Source organism: Nothoprocta perdicaria, unplaced genomic scaffold (assembly GCF_003342845.1).
Source record: "Nothoprocta perdicaria isolate Ctin4 unplaced genomic scaffold, notPer1 scaffold_3, whole genome shotgun sequence".
Classification (NCBI taxonomy): Eukaryota; Metazoa; Chordata; class Aves; order Tinamiformes; family Tinamidae; genus Nothoprocta; species Nothoprocta perdicaria.
The window spans coordinates 7,783,403-7,791,726 of record NW_020455532.1 but is presented as its reverse complement, the minus strand read 5'-3'; positions in this window follow the sequence as shown (position 1 = coordinate 7,791,726).

Genomic DNA, 8,324 nt, shown 5'->3' with positions numbered 1-8,324 from the left:
ATTTTTCCCCCCTTATAACTTTGCTCAAGCTTCAAGCCTTTAAAAGAGTGAGAGACATTTAGAGCTTGCATGGGAAAAGTTAATTTGATTGTGCATTTTATATTGTCCTATATGACCAATTTTTAAGATGTGCTTCACAAGCCTTCAGAGCCCATGAAAAGTTTTTACAGGGATCTGAAAAAGGTAARTAGGACAGATGGCTTGGATGTGATTTAAAAAACTGCCTGCCCCCAAAATCCACACATTAGAAAAAAAAAAAAAAATAAAGATCTCTGCTTTATACCAATATACCTGTATTTGCTGTTCTTAATAAAAGATTGAACAATTGCAATAAGCTTTTGTATGCACTGGAATAATATTATTAAAATGAGAGAATCTCAGAATCTCTTYAAAGAATTTCTGTAATTCTCTCTCATCATACGATGTTGCGGTTTAAGACTACCTTGGCTCAAGAGATTCACCTATAACCAGACTCACTGCTGTCAAGAGCAAGCAGTTCTGCATCCGTCAGAGCTCATACAAACTGCATGTTATTCCATCTTCCTCATTATCCTAACGTTGTCACTTGAAAACTAAGGAAAAAAATTCTCTTTGACACTACTGCTTATAAGGTTTTCTCTATGCTCAGTTTAACATCTTTCTTTTGGCCCCCACACAGAAAAACAATAGTTACTAACCAAATCACTAAATAAAACAGGATTTTCGTGGCACTAAGCACAGTTACAACTCCATCTGTTTGTTAGTTCTCAAAGATTAATTCCTACAAAGTTTCTATGGATGGATTCAGAAAACAAAGTATTTTTTTCAGCTTACCTGTTTAGATTTCCCAACCTGAGAGTCTCTGAGCTAAAAATAATAATTTTTAATCAAGTACGGTATTTTTCTGTCAGTTACCTTTTTTTTTCTTTCCGTTAAAAATTGTTTTTAGTAAAACAATCCACAAATACAAATTTTTGMGGAAAGAGAGGACAACATGAATTTTGTCATGCTGTTGCATGACACAGTTACATTTAGCCCTAAAATCTAGGCCTACAACACTCTATGCAAAGCTGACATGCACAAAAGRAAAATAAGATGGCATTTATGGAATACATGAGCTCCTACTGATGGAACAATGCCTCACCACAGGGAAAAACAGCTGTTTTCCCCAAAAGTCAGGTCAAGCTACAGTCGTTCTTACTCAGAATCATCCTTCAACACAAGCATAGTCTCCAACAGGGCTTGAAGAAGGGAGCCAAATTAGACTCTGCAATTTATTAGCTCCCTTGATGTCCAAGGCTCTTCTACACACACCAAATAYAGCAAATAGTAAATGTTCAGCTTCTCACTCTTGCCTCCAGGCCTAGAGCAATTCCACACAACTCACAAATCGCTCAGTCCCTTCCTCACTCCTGTTTCTCCCTTTAGCCTTGCTAACCAGTAAAAACTTCCTTGCACCAGTGTTCCCAGTATCCTGCCATGAGACTCTAGTCCACCTTTCTCCTCTTACCCAAATTCCCAAAGACTCCTCCTTGTCCCAAGACAGACTCTGAAATCTTCCCCTCTCCAGTTCTTTTAGGGAAGCAAGTGCCCCCCCTCCGATCTCATCAACAAAAGCTGGGAACAGCTGAGCAGTTCCCACAGCTGGGAAAGTGCCCTCAGCTCAGCACGGGGCTCCAAGGTGCTCTGAATCTTGTAGGAAGAATTTGTCCCCACGATTTAGCCTTTACACAGAATATGTGCTTTCTGCCTTAATGGATATTCTTTCCTCTTTTCCTTCTATGATCTCTTGTACTTGTTTCTAGGTGATGCAGATAGTCCAAGCTCTATACAAATTCGAAATATTCCTGGTAAATCAGATTGTAGAACATAAACTCCAATTTCTTTCAGAAGAAACTGGCACTTCTACTTACAAATGCACCCAGTGTAATTCCCAAATCATCCAAATTAAAAGCTTTTGCTGTCTGACCTATCATCGCTTCCTAATTGCATACAATGAAGATGCTCTCTAAATAGGTTTTTGTTTTAATGGAAGATCTTCTGCTCTATTGTTCAGATGTATTCAGGACACAGAAACAGAGACAGAACTAATCAGGAAGTGATTCATAATCTCCAAAGCCCTCAAGTGCATGAAAACACACTGTTTATGGTACAGTTATCTATATGAAACAGCCTACAGAACAGGAGTTGGGTCTTTGCTTGTTTGTCACCATAGCTTCAATTTCCCTAGAAGCTAAATAACAAAAACCTGGGAATTCTGCTACAGAGATTTCCCCTGCTCATGATAAGCACATGCTGTTCCCAAAGAATATTCTTTATCCTCTTAAAAAATGCAAGGATCTTACTGGAATGTAAATATTTTACCTTCTCTGGACTTTGTGCTCCTATTTGCATGTGAGCTTAACAGGTACTTATCTTCCCCTGAAACGTTCAAGCACTTATATGGAATTCATAAGAACCTGTTTTATAGCCCCTTGATATAAGTAAACAAACAACCAGTTTCCTTATGTTCTTTTCCTGACAACCCAAATATTTAGAACTCTTTATAGGATGCTAATTGTGGAACTTCATGCTTTTAAATTATTAGTTTTGGGTGCCTTGAACAACAAAAACAACAGATTGTCTCTTGTGGCCAGACCACCAAAGCGGAGTGAAGTGCAGTAACTCCCTGAGAGTTTCTGCCCCATGTTCTGCTCCGCTTGTCCTTTTGAAAGGGGACTCAATGAAGAGCCTTGTTGAGACCTCCGCTGGTGCCACTGTTTATAGAGGGGGTCATTAGGAACAGTTTAGTCAGAACAAAAGGGGTTTTGTTTCTATTGTCCCGCTTGCAGTTTCACGATGTCTTAACTGAAAAATTATCTTAATAGTCTAACAGTATATATTTGCCTATGGGGTTCAGACAACTGTAAAAAAAGACTTTGGATGACTGCTGAAAAGACGCAGTTTGCGAAGACAGTATAGTGCACGCTAAGCCCTACTCAGTAAGTAAAAAGTTTGTTTTTTTTTTTTTACTAAAAACTTAGCAGTCCCAGTTTTATAAGGGTAAACCATTGGAGTATTGCACTTGTACATAAAGCATCCTGTGACAATGCAGTGAACTGTCCTAGCAGCAATACCCACTCCTGTGTCTGACCACTGGGGTAAATAAGCACACCTCTGTGCACCCAGACTGTGCCATGCCTCCTTACACCAGCAGAAGAAACAGTCCCTTCACATTATTTTAAAATCTTCCAACATTAAGCTTGTGATTAAGGATTTTCTGCTGCTAAAGAGAGATTGCTTCATGCAGCCCCTTGCAAAGCGACAAATCTTCTCCCTCTGTCAGACGGGGAGCTGGAACATCCTGCAAACCATGGAGAATTGGGGCCAAATTGAGGTCTACTCCTCTGAGAGTCCCTGGAAGGGATGTTTGTAGCTGGGGCTCACTCAATCAAGTGAATCTTCAACTTCCATCTTCTGAGCAATTCCGAAGCACTCCTGTAAATCATCACCAATGGAAAGCAAGTTACTTTGGAGCCAGAATCCAAGAAAAAAATGCGCATTGGATCTCTGCAACCCCACAGTGCTCCGACCCGGCAGCCCAGAACTTCCTTCCAATCTGAGTGGCTTGAATATGTATTCAAAATAAACTATTGAAGCGATTGTTCCTATGGAAATGAAATATAAATAAAAGTAGAAGCTGAGGCTGCAGGAAGATAATGTTGGACCAAATTCTGCTTCCTGCTTACTTCTGTAGAGGAGTAAGATAAGCCCCAACAGGAGCGAAGCTGCGGGGTGCAGCTGTTGTACGCGATCCAGCTTTCCTCCAGACCCGTAAAATCCACAGTCTCCAAAGACTGCTGTGCTCCAGCAGCAGAGGTTTTATGATTCAGGGGCATGGTACATATGGTTCAGCATACACACCCCGATTTTCCATGCAACCTCCCCTGCTAGGATTACTAATACTTGTGGCATGAGCAGTTTGTACAGCAGCTGTGCGCGGGTTATGCAAGCATTTATGTACACATTGGAATAAAAGCACAAAATAATGGTTCTTTTGAGGTATTACTCTGCACCTGCCTGAAGAGAGAAAGCAAAACTATCCAAAATTTGTGCTGTTTAATTTTCCAGGTCAGAATTGGTTAAAATTGTTCATTTTTAAAACAATGGATATGTTTTATGTGCATTTCATACATAACAATGCAAAAAATGTATGTATATTACCTTTATCTTCAGTGAATATAAAGAGCAGAGGACTAAAAAATTATTCCAGAAGATAYAAATATAAGTTAATGAAAGAAGCCGGATAGTGGATTGGAGATGATGGTGTGTGAAAGGAAAGACAGCTGTTTATTTTAAGAAAACATTATAGCTAAGCAGACTTTCAGGGCCACAACATGCCTTAAGTCTTCTCCTAACAATATGACCTCAGGCTGCGTTCTTGGCATACTTTGTCACAAATATGTGCCCAAAATTTCAGATGTTCAGATTACAACACTACCTGTGAAGACAAATGCTGGGTTTATGCCAGTGCCTTAAAAAAAATCAAATGTATGCAGAAAAAAATAATTTGGCAAAATTAAAACTGAGTTTTGTTCAGGCTGCTTTGGTGATAGATGGACCTAAAAGTTGTGTTACATATTATTCATATCTGTATTTCTATGCTACAGAAACATATTATCTATATACAATTAAAATATGCATATATTACTGAAGTATGTTGCTGTACACATGCTGTACACACTCATAACATCATACAATTATGTAAAAACATACATAGATAACATATGCATATATTCATACTGTATGTAGGGCATGTATAATACCGAATTTTGCCCAGTATACCATATATGCTTAAATGATATGAATATGGTCCTAATGCTGCCTGGAGTAAATAATAATAATTAAAAAATGCCTATGGAGATCTAGCTTTGTAAGTTAAGACCTTGGCTTGGCTCACCTCGTGTACTCCTTGAACATTAGTTTCTGCGCTACAGTCCCAATTCATAAAGCCAAAGATGATATATTATGTTTAGTTATTACTACCATCTCCAGAAAATATAATATCATTTTATACCTGGAAACCAGCTTCCTATCTGTCTCTCCTCTGACCAGTAGCAATGAGAATCAGTATTTCAGTTTTATAACATAGCCAGCACAGTCCAGCCCAGATCTGTTCAAATTCTTGGATTAGAATTAATGTAATAGCTTATCCATAATGCGATTACTTTCATGTAGCTGAATCTGTTCTCAGTAATAATGCTGAAGAGATGAATAGGAACTTTAGATGAGGATAAGCCAATATGAGGTAATAAAATATGCAAGGTAATTATGCATTCTTATACAAATAATACTGCCATTATTTAGTTATATAAGTGCAGAGCCCAGAAGTGCGTGTGCAGAGCCCAGAAGAACAGTGAAAATCCCCCAAGCACGTGCTCTTTTAGTATGGATTTTTGGAAGAAGAAAAAAGTGGGCTATGAATTTGCAGGGGGAATTTGTTTAAGACGAAAGAAAAAACAAAGCAGAATTAAAAAAAAAATGTTAAAAGTGACGAATAGGACATCAAAGCAGGAAGACAAGAAGTTTGGAACTGATTCAACAAAAAGGAGGAAAAAATGTTTCATGTCTGATTTTTCAAAGCAATCATGAGACTGTAAACACAAAAGCTGGACTTTTTACTGCCCACGTGATAAATCTGAATGCAAATGACCAAACTCTGCCCCTTGTCTAATACAAGTAAATGATGATGGTAACAGCACATACAAGTTCAGCAAGTGCACATGCCTGCACATTTTGTGCACTTCATGTTTAAAAATTACTCCTTTATTTCCAAAACGCCCACTTTCAAACACGATTTCAACACAGACAAAAACAATGGTGGTAGTTGGTACAAAAATCAGATAAGTGCATACACGCAAAGCTCAAAGAGAACAAAAAATTGCTCAATGGGTAATGTGGCTCTCACAGAAACTCAAGAAAAGCATTTCCAATGGGAGTTTGTTTTTATAGAAATTATCTGAAGCAGCAAGTGCCAACAAACAGGGATTACTTCATCACAAGCATATGGTTTTCYTGCTCAAGAAGAGAAAGAGAGATCAGAGGAGCAGAGAGGAGCAGGAGGACAAACTGGTTTCTTAACTGATCCGGGAAGGAGCAGGAAAAAGAGGATGGTGACATGTGGGTGTCGATACTTCAGTAACGGGTGTGGGGCTGACCTTCCGGGAAGCAGGACCTGCATTATGCAGAATGCAGGAAAGGAGTTCCTTAAATATATTTATTAAAAAAAAAAAAAGAAGAAAAAAAGAAAAAAAAAAGAAGACAATCCAGTTAGTTAGAGGATATTTGAAATTCAAGCTCAGATCTGGGTATCCGAGTAGTGTGAGCAGCAGCATCCCTTACTGTATGCAGCAGAGTAAATGCTGCTCTTTGGTGCGTACCAAAGTAGGCTGAAATCCATAGCCACAAAACTGGCACCCAAAAAAAGATTCCCCTTTCTCATCTCACACACATAGAYGTGTTTTTGGAACAGGGTGTTTGAAGAATACATGCAGGCTAAGGTACCCCTCTTACCAACCATGACACATTTATTTAATCCTGTACCTGTTACAACCTCAAAAATGTTAAGGATGGAAAAACAGCACCACAGAAAACACTGCTAAAACAGATTAAACTCCCTCARCTATTCCACTGAAAGCACAGCATACAGGTACAGCATTCTCCTGTGAAAGAAATCCTTTATTAAATCAGTAAGTATCTTAATCTTGGCCAAAACCAGACCACTTAACCAAACAAAAATGAAATAAATAGAACAAGACCCTTTTTGGGGAAGAAAAAAAGAGTACAATCAGAGAGTTTCAAGGTTTTCTTTCCTTCTGCGGTTTCTGCAATGAGCCCTACAGCTGCAACATGCAGGTACCAGTAATTCAGGCAGCTGATCCCCCTGCTGCACTTGCTCAGGGCTCCCCCRGTCCAGCCTTTGGGGCTTTTGAACCTCACTATCCGTGATGAAGCCAAATGAAGCCACCCCCATTGCCCTGTGGTGGCCCAGCCCAGGTACTCCCTTCTTGCAGCCTCCCTTGCTCCAGCTACATCCCTTCTGGTGGAGCTGATCCAGCCTAAAACTAACTCTGGAAACACAAACACGGAAAAGAAGGAAGATACACGCGCATGTTTAAAAGCAGATTCACCTTGCTGATATGCATGTGGATACAAGTCCTGATATCAGTGTCACAGAGAAGAGGCAGCACTGGGGCCAGAGGAGGAAAAACCACCTTTTTCAGGAGCAGCCTGGATTCAGATCAGCGGCCGCACCCAAGGTGAGAGAAATTTAGGCAAATGCCTCCCTACTCGGGAGCAGGTTGGTGCTGATCCTCAGGAAGTACGAAGGATGTCAGGGAGCTTGGAATTAGCTGAGCATCCGAAACACAACTACTCAGGCAACTAAACATCCAAAACTGCAACTACTCTTTCTGCGGGGAGAAGTGGGAAGGCCTCCACCGGGGGGATTTCGGCACCCCCATTGAATACCCAGGGAATGTGGCAACTCCTGGTGCTTCCGAACTTGGATGCGGCCGCACATCTCCCTCTTCTCCATCCTCTTGGAGCTTGATCCGGTCACCAACAAACCTTAGGAGCGGGCTCCGAGTTCAATGCTGGTTCCACCAATTTCTCAGTAGTTATGGGATTCATTTCAGCGCTCTGCCTCAGTCTCCCTGTTATTAGGAGGTGCACACAACTAACATCACCCCGTGCAGCTCTTGTAGCCCACCTGCTTTTTACACAAGGATTTTAGGTACAAAGAGCTAAAAAAGCACTAAACATTACTTTCCAGAACACATGGAGGATCAGGTGCTGGTGTGAAAACATCAGAGGAAAAATCTACTAAAGACACAGGACGGACCTCCCCTCTTCTCGTCCCTTCCTCCTGTGTGTATGGAAGTCTCAATGTCAATGAACACCTAYGTATGGACACGGGGGCTGCAGTTACGTGGGGCTGGACTCAGCGTCCGCATAATCCCTCCCGCCCTGCGCCCCCCTCTCTTGTGTCCCTGGTCTGGGATGGCTTTGGGTTTGGACTGAGTGGGTATCCACGTGGAAGCACGGGGATGGGGCCTCTGCTGCTTGGGATACTGGCGATACGGGCAGAGAGTTAAAAAAAAAAATCAAAAAAATCACCGCTGTTATACAGTTGCGAGTGCAAGAGAGCGTGCCACAAAGTGGCAGCAAAAGTGGAGAAGAGGGGGAGGAAAGTGGAAGAAAAGGGGAAGGTGCGAGAGGGAGATGCTGCCAGGGTCCCGAGCCACGCAAAGGGAAGCGCAGGCGGCCCCGCTCCCGCCGCGCCTCCCCCGCCGCGGGCTGCGCCC